The sequence below is a fragment of the Mesocricetus auratus genome, unplaced genomic scaffold (genome assembly GCF_017639785.1).
Source record: "Mesocricetus auratus isolate SY011 unplaced genomic scaffold, BCM_Maur_2.0 Super-Scaffold_100004, whole genome shotgun sequence".
Lineage (NCBI taxonomy): Eukaryota > Metazoa > Chordata > Mammalia > Rodentia > Cricetidae > Mesocricetus > Mesocricetus auratus.
In genome coordinates, this window is record NW_024429189.1 from 67,332,581 (window position 1) to 67,346,448 (window position 13,868).

The window sequence follows — 13,868 nt, forward strand, 5'->3', positions numbered from 1 at the left end:
TCCTATCCCATAACAAGAATAGGGATTTTTTGTTTGATTTTTAGATTGTTGTTTTTAAAACTGATCTTTGCTATTCATGTTCTTCTTCTCTGATTTTCTTCTCCGGTGGCATTTTTTATTTTGTTTTGTTTGTTTTAGAGTTTAAAATTGTTTGTAGGAGTGCTATGCTATTCTTGTTATTACATTTTAACATTTTTTATTAATATTTATGTTATTTATACTGATAACGAGGAACTTTAGTTAATCAGTCCATAAACAGAAAATCACATATTTACTGATTTCTTGCTGGAGACTTGAACTAATCTTTCACAAATTAGGAAATTAATAACTATTTATATAATATGAGAATGGATGGATAATTGAATAAATAAATATAAGGAAAGAAGTGATTGGTTTTTAATTTATGCCTGAGTAATTCTGTAAAATATTAATGTACTTGTTTCATATAGAATAAGGAAAAAGAAAGGTGATTCACTTGCTTCTGAGCAAGTATTTCATAGTTTTGACTGAAATTGCAATGATTGTTGGTTAAGAAAAGATGACACATTTTTTTCTGTTTCTGATACATATTTATTTGTTGAATGACCTTGAGCAAATATCTTCATTTGCAAGTAGAAAACAATACTTATACAATTTAATTTTGTTCAAATTAATGTATTCTTTATCCATTCCTTGTTTGAGTGAGGGGACATTTAGGTTGTTTCCAGATTGTGGCTATTACAAATGAAGCTACTATGAGCATAGTTGAGCAAGAGTCCCTGTGGTATGATCGAACATCTTTTGAGTATATATCTGAGAGTGGCATAGTTCTTGACATAGACTGAGTGCCAGGTTTCTGATACATCACTACACTGACTTCCAAAGTTTCTGTACAAGCTTGGAATCCCACCAACAATGGAGGGAGTGTTCCCCTTGTTCCACATTTTCTCCAACAAGAGTTGTTGGTTTCGTTTTTTATCTTAATCATACTGACAGGTATAAGATGGAATTTCAGTGTCATTTGGATTTGTATTTCCTGATGACTAAGAATGTTGAACATTTCTTTAAGCTAATTTCAGGCATTTGAGATACTCCTTTTTTCCCTCAACATATGTTTTTATTTAAATTAGAAAAATGAATGCTTCACATGTCAATCCCAGCTCCTTTACCCACCCCTCATCCATTGTCCCTCCACTAGCACCCCTACAGCCCCCCACCCGACCCCCATATTGAGATACTTCTTTTGAGAATTCTCTATTTAAATCTGTACTCCATTTTTAATTGATTTTTTGGTTGTTTATACATAGTTTCTTGAGTTATTTATAAATTTTGGAAATCATCCCTCTCTCAGCTGTGTTTTGATATGATAGTATATATAAGCCACGGCAAAAACTCTACCAGGGGACTCCTATATCTGATAAGCACCTTTAGTCAAGTAGCTCAATACAAGATTAGCTGTAAAAAACATCAGTAGCTGATGAGGGATAATGTTCTGTTCTTGTTCACTGTAAAAATGTGTCACTCATATTGGTTTAATCAAATGCTGATTGGCCAGTAGCCAGACAGGAAATACAGGCAGGGCTACCAGACTAGGAGAATTCTGGGAATGCCAAAGGCAGAAAAGCAGTCACCAGCCAGGTACAGAAAGCAAGATGAGACTAGCATACTGAGAAAAGCTACTAAGTCACATGGCTAAACATAGATAAAAATTATGGGTTAATTTAAGTAGTAAGAGTTTGTTAATAAAATCTCAATCAGTAGGCAAAACCTTTTATAATTAATATAAACCTCTGTGTGTTTATCAGGAACTGGATGGCTGCAGGACCAGGCAGGATAGAAATTTCCATCTATAGTAGCACTCCTATATACAAATGATAAACAGCCTCAGAAAGAAATTATAGAATCAAAAGCCTTTACAATAACATCAAATAATACAAAATATCATGATGTAACTCTAAGCAAGCAAGTGAAAGAACTTTATGACAAGAACTTAAAGTCTTTGAAAAGTGAAATTAAAGAAGATATCAGAAGATGAAAAGATTTCCCATGAGCATGAATCAGTAGGACTAAGACAGTAAAAACGGCCATTGTACCAAAAGCAATCTACAGATTCAGTGCAATCTCCATTAAAATCTTTCTTTTTTTTTTTTGGTTTTTCGAGACAGGGTTTCTCTGTATTATTTTGGAAGCTGTCTTGGAACTTGCTTTGTAGACCAGGCTGGCTTTGAACTCACAAAGATCCACCTGCCTCTGCCTCCCTAGTGCTGGGATTAAAGGCGTGCGCCACCAACGCCCGGCTTCCATTAAAATCTTAACACAGTTCATGATTGACCTTGAAGAAAAAATACCCAACTTTTCATGGAAAAGCAAAATCCTAGAATACCTAAAACAATCATGTGCAATAAAAAACCAAACATCTGAAGGTATCAGCATTCCTGATTTCAAGCTCCACTACAGAGCTATAATAGTAAAAACCTGCATCGTGATGGCATAAAAATCTACAGATGGATCAATGGAATTGAATCAAATACCCAGATGTAAATATATACACTATAGGAATTTGATTTTTGACAAAGCAGTCAAAAATTATACAATGGAAAAAGAAAGCATCATCAAGAAAATTTGCTAGTCTAACAGGATGTTGGCAGGTAAAAGAATGTAAATCAATTCATATCTATCACACCAGACAAGCTCAAGTCAAAGTTATTCAAAGACGTCAATATATATCCAGTTACACTGAACTTGGTAGAACTGAAAGTAGGAAGTAATATCAAATGCTTTGGCACAGGAAACAGCTTCCTGTACAGAAAATGAACAGCACAAGAACTAAGATTGACAATTAATAAATGGGACCTAATGAAACTAAAAAGTTTCCATAAGGCAAAGGAAACTGTGCATAGGACAAAATGGCATCCCACAGAATGGAAAAAGATGATCCTTTTCAATGAATGTTGTGTTAGAATATTTATAGCCAAGTAAGACTTGTAATTTACTTTCAAATGCTTAGAAACTTCACAAAACTGTAAGAAAGTTTGAATATGGACATGAAGAACTTAGACACCCCAGTAAATGGAACAAGTCTTATGTCTAAACCACTATTTGTTTTCCTGATGTTCTGACATGTAAAGAGAAGCTTTTTCTTTGCCAGCCGCTTTAGTTTATCACCCGCCCGTCGCCTGGGCTCTGCCACGTTGTAGTCCCCAAATAACACACAAGATGCTGTATTAATTATGAAGCTGTTGGCCTTGCTTGTTTCTTACTGGCTAGCTCTGACTTAAGTAATTACCCCCATAATTGTTAATCTAAGTATTTCTCTTACCGGAGAATAGTTCCTGGCTTCCTACCCCATGGAGGTTACATGTTGACTCTCTTGTGTTTTCTCCTACCCAGAGTCCTTCTGGACTCCTAGTCCCTCCTATCTAGATTCCCTATTGGCCAGACAGTGGTTTATTGACAAATGCACAGGACTTCCCCAACACTGACACCTACGAATGTGAATACTGATGCATGGCTCATGATATTTCCTATCCGTTTGTGGGAAAATATACTCAGATTTTCAGGAGTAGTGGGCACTTGTTCTAAAAAGAAAATTTCATGTATTTAAGTCTACATTACCTTCCATAAACCCATTGAGAACAAATCTCTGGCACTTCTGTGCTTTAATGGCACTTGCAGGGTTTTGTTGCATTCTTTATGAGTTAAAAGAAAATTTACAGACATTGTCTTTTTTGCAAACATGCCAAGGTGAATATATACCTACATTTCATGAGTGAAGTTACTGAAGCTAAGAACTTTATGTCCTTAAGCAGGGAAAGACATAAGTGTCAGAAATAAGCAGGTTTATACTCATTTTTTAATACAAGCCAGTTCTTCCAGTGTTAGGGAATGTATCTTCCAATTTTCAAGTCAGTGACACCATTATCATAAATATAAGATCACTCAGATTAGCTATGCCTGTTCCTGAGTGAATAGTATCAGTGATCTGGTGATCCCAGTAACCATGCAGAAAACTAATGTATTCCTTAAGATGCAATATTGGCATTACATATAAAAACTGGGCAATTTAATTATAGGTACACATGAATAATGAGAAAATTCCTGCATTATAGGTAGTAAATTATGTACTTTGAAACCATGTATTTTATTGGCAGATATATACATGAAGTATATATATATATATATATATGCATATATATATATATAGTCTCCAGATAATTTACGGAGTAAGAGTAATAATTATTTTGAATACTAATTTAGACCTTCCTCTATCAGTGTGTGTACCAAGAGTCATCTAAATTCCTGGAGATTTATATAAGACAGCAATTATATGCACAATATTCCAAGTCACTGATATTTTTTTTACAAAAATGGGACTTCTAAGACTACATGCCAATATAATTTTGTGTGTAAACATATTTGAAGATAAATTAATTTGTTCTTGGACACATTTCTTTTAAAACTGAGCAAAGCAACAAGGTTAATGGCACACTGAAAAGTGAGCTCCACAGCTATCATTATGGTTCATTTAATTCCCTGGAAAAGAAGAGAAACACGTTGATTCAATGGAGACAACGAGGATCTCCACAAAGTGTGATAGTTAATATATTAAAATATTTTAGTGATAACTCTTAATCCTAAATTTGCTCACACATCTACACTTAATTTTGTGCCAATAAGGACAGCCACAGATGAATGTCCCACCATGATAAACCCAGGTCATGACCACAGGGTTTGTGAATCTTTTTCCTTTTTTTCCCCCAGGGTTTTTTTTCTGGGTAGCACCATTTCATTAAAGGCATATCAGTAAAGCTGGAAACTGAAGATTTCATTCCACTTGAGTCAGCAGCAGGTGGAATGATTCCAATAGAGAGGGGAGAGAGACATCCATGTCAACAACTTCATCAGGGCTCATTTCTCATTCCTTCCACGGTGCTATTGCTGAAATATGGTCTAGCTGCTTTTCTGTATCATGGGGAAAAGTAACAACTGAATATGATTCAAAGCAAATAGCTTCACAGACTCCCTGAGATAAAGAACAAAAAAGAAATGTTATCTTTTGGGCTTTTTTTACTATTCTGAATCACAATAACAACTCTACAGTTGCTGATAAAAGTTGTCTGTAAATATATCCATGGATATGTTCTCTCCTGGCATTTATTTGTATGGGGAAAGACATTCATTCTGCAGTCAGGCTTAGGGTCCAAAGTTTTATTGAAGTCAATGTCAGTTAAAATTTTTTCCTAAAAATTACAGAGTAGGTGTCTAGGCTTTAGATTTCATTCCAATTCTAATATGCTAAGGATGCGTATATGAATTTAACTTACTCAATATCAAATCCTAATATGGAATCTATTAGAATTTTTTAGAATGCTCTTAGCTGTACTTTTAGATACACACTAATATACTCCTTGTTGAAGTAATGTCAAAAATGTCTTTCAAGTTTGTTAAGTCTGTTAAAATACACATGACATAAAATTTTACATATTGGAGGCAGGATTTGGGGGAAATGATCCAGCTATTAGGGAATCTTTTTGCTCTTACAGGAGATGTGGGCTTGATGATGGGAAAAATAAAATGGATCACTATCATCCATGAATACAGTTCTTGTAGATCTGGCCCTCACATCAGACCTCCTAAGACAACAGTAACACATGTGTAGACACATACATGTAGTAGGTAAAACATTCACACACATAAAATGAATTAAAAAATTTACCATGTCACTCATGTGTAAGTGTACAGGTAAGGAAGATGCCTACACACTGATTAGGCATATTGCTGTACAACCACTCTCTAGAATATTTCATAAGTTTGAAAATAAGTACATATTAGGCAAACATGGTGTTTGCCTAAGCACATGAAAAAGACTATTTTTATATGACTTTAATAACATAAGATAGTTCATATAAATTTTTTTATATCCAGTTTTAGAGACATATTTACTTCACTTAGAATTTGATATATATCCTGTATTTATATTCATTGAACACTGAATCAGATTAGCAGTTAATAAATTCAAAACAAAACACAATTTAAGTTAATGCTGGACAACAATATTCTCTTACTACTGGAATTTGAAATTAAAAATCATTGCCTCTGCCATATGCTATGTGGTTCTTCCTCAACAATACGATGGGGCAGACCTAGTAGACTTCCTAGGGAAGTTCCTACCCTCTCCAAGGAGCAGATGGGAGGTGGGGTGGGGGAAGTGGGGGAAGCGGGAGGAGAGGAGGAAGTCAGAACTGAGATTGGAATGTAAAAATAAATTAATAAATTTAAAAAAGAAAAAATGACAAGTTTATCATCCACAAAATATAAAGGTTACTGAAAAGATGGACATTACTGAGGGTAGAGGATTGAAGAATAGTAATTTTTAAAATGCCAGATGAATAAAACACTTCCAATCAGAATTTCAGTTCACATACAAACCTCAATCATTATGATCGAGTTAGTTTCATTCCAAGGGTGCAGTTACGGTTCCATATACATAAATCGAGGGGATAGAGAGATGACTCACCTGGAATGGGCTATTGATGCTCTTTCTGAAGACTTGAGTTTGAAACACTGTACCATATCAGGCAGTTTACAAAGTCTATTAACTCCAGCTCCAGGAAGAACCAGAACCTGTATTCTTCTTAGACACCTGCTTTCAACTGCACACAATTACACACACACAATTACACACACACACACACACACACACACATGAATAACAAGAAAAACATTTTAAAGTAGGAAAAATATATAAACATAAATCAATTAATTTAAGTAAACACACTAATAGAATTAAAGATAGAAATTACCTGACCATCTCAAAGTGTTAGAAAACAGTTTTTGATGAAATGCACCATCTCTTCATAATAAAAGTCATACCTCAACATAAGTGCTATATATATGGAAACAAAACAAGGCTGTGCACTCTCCGTACCTCTTTAATATTGTGCTTGAAGTTCTAGCTAGAGCAATAAGACAACAGAAGAAATCAAAGGAATACTATTGGAAAAGAAGTCAAACTTTCACTATTGGCAGATGATGTAATAGTTTACATAAGTCACACCCAAAACTCTTCTAGGAAACTCCTACAGCTTATAAACACATTCAGCGAAGTGGCAGGATACAATATTAACAAAAAAATCAGTAGCCCTAATATATAGAAAGTAAATGGACTGAGAAAGAAATCAGAGAAATATCACCCTTTACAATTGACTCAAACAACACAAAATACCTTGGGGTAATACTAACGAAATAAGTGAAAGATATGTATGGCAAGAACTTTGAGTCTTTAAAGAAAGAAATGAAATAAGATGCCATAAAATGGAAAGATCTCCCATGATCTTGATTAGGTAGGATCAATATAGTAAAAGTGGAAATCTTGCCAAAAACACTGTACAGATTCAATGCAATCCCCATAAAGATCCCAGAATAATTCTTCACATACCTTGAAAGAACAATTCTCAACTCTACATGGATAAACAAAAGACCCAGGATAGCCAAAACAACCATGTACAATCAAGGAACTTCTGGAGAAATCATCATCCCTGACTGCAAGCTCTATTATAGTGCTATAGTTCTGAAAACAGCTTGGTATTGGCACAAAAATAGACAGGTAGACCAATAGAATCAAATCGAAAACACTTATATTAGCACAGACTCTGAGAATGGCAATTAATAAATCGAACCTCCTGAAACTGAGAAGCTTCAGGAAGACATAATACACTAAATGCCATCCCATATATGATCTTCACCAACCTGACATCAGACAGATGGATGTTCTCCAAAATATACAAAGAAATAGAAAAGTCAGTCATCAAAACACCAAATACTTCAATTAAAAAGTGGGGTACAGAACTAGACAGAGAATGCTCAATATAAGAATCTAACATGGCTGAAAGACACTTAAGAAATTGCTCAACATCCTTAGACATCAGGGAAATGAAAATCAAAACAACCGTGAGATATCATCTTACACCTGTCAGAATGAGTTTAATCAAAAACATCGATGACAGTTTATGTTGGACAGGATGTGGGAGGGCAAAATTGTACAGCCAGTTTGGAAATCAGTATGTGGGTTTCTCCAGAAAATGGGAACCAATCTAACTCAAGATCCAGCAATTACACTTTTAGACATATGCCCAAAGGATGCACATTATACACTAAGGGCATCTGTTCAACTAGGTTCATCCCACAATTATTTGTAACAGCCAGATCCTGGAACCAACCTAGATGCCCTTAAGCTGAGTAATGGATAGAGAAAATATGGTAATTTACACAATGGGTACTACTGAGAAGAAAAAAAAAACATAGGTTTTGAGTGCCCATCCCACAATGAAGGATGCTCTCTCAGCCTGGACTCTTGAAGGAGGGCCTAGACACTATGCTGATTGACATGATACTCTGGAGATCCACCATGGAGATCCTTTTACTCCACGTGATTGGGGTGTAGATTGGGTGGTGCACTGGGTGGCCTGCTGGGGAGGGATGCGGAGGAGGGGATGGAGAGGGAACTGGGATTGACATGTGAAATAAAATTGTTTGTAACTTAAATATAATAAAGAAAGAGAAAAAAGAACTTAAGAGGGTAGATGGGAGCTATTCACCCTTTCCTACAATTGAAACACACTTAACACAAATAAATACATATACACATTTTTGAAAAAAAGGTTTCAGAATACAAAAGAGATAAATTCTTGGGTTTAAAATAAACAATCAAGACATGCAACAGAGAAATAACTCGTAGAACACAGGGAGTATCAGTATCATGGCTCCATGAAAGACACAAAACTTGATAAGAGATACAGTCTTTTGGGGTGGAAGTAAAAATGTAATTTGAAATGTGTGAGACAGGGCAGAAAAGGAGCTGTGTTGGAAGTAAGTTGAAAGGGATGTAACTGTGCTCAAAAAATCACATAGAATTCAACAGATACGTTTTATGTAATATATACACATATATATCCCATACTAAGACCTAAGACCAACAGGACTGTTCAGTATACAGAGTCAGTGTGTATACAGGCCTGATCACTTGAATCCAGTACTAGGTTCCAAATTCTTTCAAGAGGAGAGTAGAGAATTGCCTCCCAAAAGTTGTCCTCTTATTTAATTGCATGATTTTGGAGCACACATATGTCCCCCACCTGCCACCTCACACACTCTCTCTCTCTCTCTCTCTCTCTCTCTCTCTCTCTCTCTCTCTCTCTCTCTCTCTCCCTCTCTCTCGCTGTTTCTGTCTCTCACACTCTATTTATCTCTTGCACACACATGCACATACAATAAATAAATATTTATAAAATGAGTATCTCCCTTTCTCCTTCCATTTCCTTTCCTTCATTTCTCTTCCTCATTTTCAATCTGTCTGATTTTTCTGTATTTATGGTTCACATTGTAAACATTCTGAACTAGTAACAAATCCAGATCAACAAATAAATATGTATATACCTGTATAATTAGGGTAGTAAAATTTGTATGAATTGATTCATATGTTGTATGATTCATCATAATTGTATTTCTTTAAATAAGTTTGTATGTAGGAATATTGATCTTTTTACTCATATGCTTAAAATTTTATTCAATACACTTTTGGTTTTGTATGTATCAGCAGAAATATATTTAAATAAAATATATTTGTTATCTCTGGCTGATCATGTTTCATATTTTAAAATGTATTTGAGAGAATTTTCCTATGTCATAAATAAGATTGCATTCTAATTTTATTGAATTTTTTATTATTTCTGTGACCTAACTTATCCTATAATATACAGCTGCCATTTTAAAGTGTGTTATGAATTTATTTTAGTTAAGTGTAAATTCTCCCTTGTGCATTCTACTGTATCAAACACTCCTGTTGATGCAGTTTCAGTTTTCCCAATTACGCCATTGCCACACTTTTTTTCTATGTGTGCTTCGTTTTAGTTCAAGTTATTTTGATTCACTTACAGTTAAGTGACATCATTTTATATTATCTTTCACTGCGTTTTGATCATTAAAGTTTATATTTCCCTAATTGTAAAACCAAGTCATACCATTTTGCAACAATCTCTTGTCATTGTCTGCCCAATTATAATTATTTTTTATTTCCTGTTGTCTTGAATTTGATTAGTCTTGCTACTCATTTCCTATCAATTGCATTCAATTTGATTTGCCTGTCTCTGACTCTAATATGACTTTACAATGCAGTTTTTCCCCCTGATTTGGTGTATTTGATATTCATTTATGCTTGTGCAGATGCCATTCATACATATAACTGTATTTGTATATAATTCTATTTCTTCTAGAGAAAGTTGTTTAGCTTCGTTTATGCCTTCTCATATTTATTTGATTGTAACTAGTTTTGACTGATATTATATCTTAAGGCTTTATTTGTACCTCCTCTATTTTTTCACAGTGTTATGAGTGAATTAACCTTGTGAAATTTGTGAAATGTCTTTTTAGTCAAAGTTTCATTGTGATTTACAATTTTTTTGTCTTCTTCTTTGTGTTGATTCTATAGCCTTCTCACTGGGTTAGAATGAGTATACCTGAAATAGTGTCATACTAGTTTTGTTTTTGTTATAGTTTTTGTTTTCATGGGAAGTATATATTATTATATGTTCAATGTAATTTAAAATTTGTCTTTCCTAATGACAGAGCAAATATTAAACTTTTGTTAAAAATTTAAGTTTCCTCTATGTTCATAGTAGCATTATTTGTAATAGCCAGAACTTGGAAGCAAACTTGATGTCCCTCAACTGAAGACTGGATAGAGAAAATGTGGTACATTTACACAATGGAGTACTAATTCACCAGAAAAAGAACAATGAAATCCTGAAATTTGCAGGCAAATGGATGGCACTAGAAGAAATCATCCTGAGTGAGGTAACCCAGTCACAAAAAGAGAAACATGGCATGCACTCTCTCATATATGGATTTTAGACGTAGATCTGGGAAGTGCCAGAGAGTTTGGGAAACAGAACCTTCATTCAATGGCTGATGGAAGCAAAGGCAGACTCCCACAGCTAAACACCGAGCTGAACTCAAGGAATTCAGTGACAGAGAGGGAGGACTGATGAGTAAAGGGGTTAATAAGATTGGGCTGGTTTAACCCCCAGACAAGGGTTAGCTCTTGAATCCCAGACTGATGGCTGAGAATCCAGCATGGGACTGATCAAGACCCTCTGAACGTGGGTGTCAGTGAGGAGGCATAGGTAATCTATTTAGCTTTGCCTAATAGATCAGTATTTATCCCAGGAATACAAATGGATTTTGGGTGCCCATTCAACAATGAGAGATGCACTCTCACCCTGAACTCTCGGGAGGGGATGGTCTAGGCCCTGCCCTGGATGAATTGAGAGACTATGGACACTCTCCATGGAGGGCCTCACTCTCCCTGGGGAAGTTAGCGGATATTGGAGGGGTTTGTAGGAGGGCATTTGAGGAGGGGAGGGAAAAGGAGAGGGACCTGGAATTGACATGTGAAGCAACCTTGTTTCTAATTTAAATTTAAATTTAAAAATTAAAATATTTAAGTTGACAATTTAAATCACATTTAATAAATTGATAAATTTTAACTTTATTATTCACTGTAATAGGTAATTTAATCACATACCCTTTTCAGTATATATGTTGGATATTAGTACATCAAATACACAAACTTGCCTAGATTACAGTTGTGAACATAGCTAAATTTCTTAAGTTTTAATGCCAGAAAATGTAATTAGAAACATATCAGAATCTTATCTTTAGCTCATATTTTTGTGGACTTCCTCAAGTTTCCTGTAGAGTCTTCTAGATGTTGCCATGCTACTAATATTGCCTTTATGTGTTATGTTTTTGGTATTGCAATATAATCTTTTCACTGATGTCTCCTTCCTTAAACTTCCCCAACCCTTAGATTTCCTCCTTGCTTTCTTTAAAGTTCTTCACTTTCAATTGACTTGCCTACTTTCAAGTTACTTTCCACCTTACAGAAAGAGCTACAAGCAACTAAGGAAATTTAAGAATGGCAGAAATGGTTTTACCCAGGAAAGAACTCACCATCTGGTTATCAAATAATATTAAAGTAATACCTTATACGACAAGATATCAGTTTTACATGGCTTTGAGAACAGATGCCTGTGACTTTTTGTAATTGTAGCTTTCCAGCCAGCATCTGCCCCTCTGTGAGTGGCACATATGACTAGGCACATGCATCCCAGTATTTGGCCCTTCGGGGACTGTGATCTGATAAATAAAGTCTATACCATCTGATCAGAAGTCATCACAGTCTCTTATTTTCCCAGTTTCTCCTCTGTCTTTTTATTCCAGCATCAGAGCTTGGCCTAGTGACTTTATTTAGAGCAAATGGAGTATCAAGGTTTCAGAAGACTGCCAGTATGAAATATGGAGTGTCAGGTATACTCAGAGACACAGACAGGACCTGCCTAACTATAGTACAATGTACGGCAAAACAGAACATGATACAAAACATACAGCAATTGATCAAAATGCTGGAAGCTGAGGACAGGCCAGCCCAAGAGAGCTGGAAACTGTAGTGGTAGGTCTAGAATAATTATTCAACAATTCCATAGGCTTTATGTCAAGAAATATTACCAAATCCTCCATGAAAAAGTCAGGGGATAGTTTATTCTTTTGTAGTCCTAGATGGTAAGAGAGATTAATATTGAATTACATAGCCCCAAATCATTTTTCATTATAAAAGTTACTTTCTTTGGTAAAAAACCTAACCAGAGATTTATTCCAAGTGGGAAAAGGACACTGTTCTCACACCATTGTTATTTTCCTTTAAAGAAAAGAGGAAGACCTAAAGAAATGGTTCAGCCAGTAAGCTCTTCTTGTGTAACCATGATCCTGCAATGGATCTGAGCACAAACATAAAAACATGCACAACACCAGCACTGTGGTCATGGAGAGAGATAAACTCCTAAACCTTGCTTACCAGACAGTCCAGCTAAATTAGCAAGCTCTACATTAATGAGAGACATTGTCTAAAAAATGAGAAGAACTATCTAAGAAGACGACTGATGTTGATGTTTGGATTGAGCGTGCGTGTTCATAAATATGTATGCTCACCCACAGGAATATATCCAGACACACAAAAGTATGAATGTAAAATAAGGTAAACAAAACTAGGGGAGATATACAATTGAATAAACAGCATTCTACTTAAAGCATAATTATTTTTCCCTTCCATAAGTAAAACCACATAAATTCACTTTTATTCCTTTAGTTCCTTATACTCAATTGCCTTGTCCAGCCTTAATTACAAGGGGAGGTGATTAGTCTTACAGTAGCTTCATATTCCATGCTTTATTGATACCAAGGGGAGGCCTGCCCCTTTCTGAACAGAAGCAGAGGAGGAGTGGATGATGGGATGGTAGGAGGAGAGGGAGGGGAAAATGAAAGCAGGTTATAAAATAAGTAAATTTACAAAGGAATGAATCATCATTAAATTACTCAAAGACACAGAATCCTCTTATAGATGACTCTTGATTCAAGTTAACATAAAGGCCTATTTGTTTTAGTTTCTGTTAGTGAGAAAATATGTTCACTTCCAAACAAAAAATAAAATAAAATAAATAAATAAATAAAAGAAGCCAGCATTGGTGGCACATGCCTTTAATCCCAGCATTTGGGAGTCAGAGGCAGGCTGGTCTCTGTGTGTTCAAGTTCCAGGACAGCCTCCAAAGCTACAGAGAAACCTTGTCTTGAAAAAATAAAAAATAAAAGAAATATACAAATTTTCTAAAGAGGAAAAACAAGCCTTAGAAGCAAACTTATACATAATGCAGCTGTTAGAATTATCTGACAGGGAATTTGAAATAGCAATTATTAACATGTTAGGGACTCTACGAAATCAGTAGACAGCATCAGGAACAGATGGAGAATATAAACAGAGATGTTTAAATTCAGAGTTC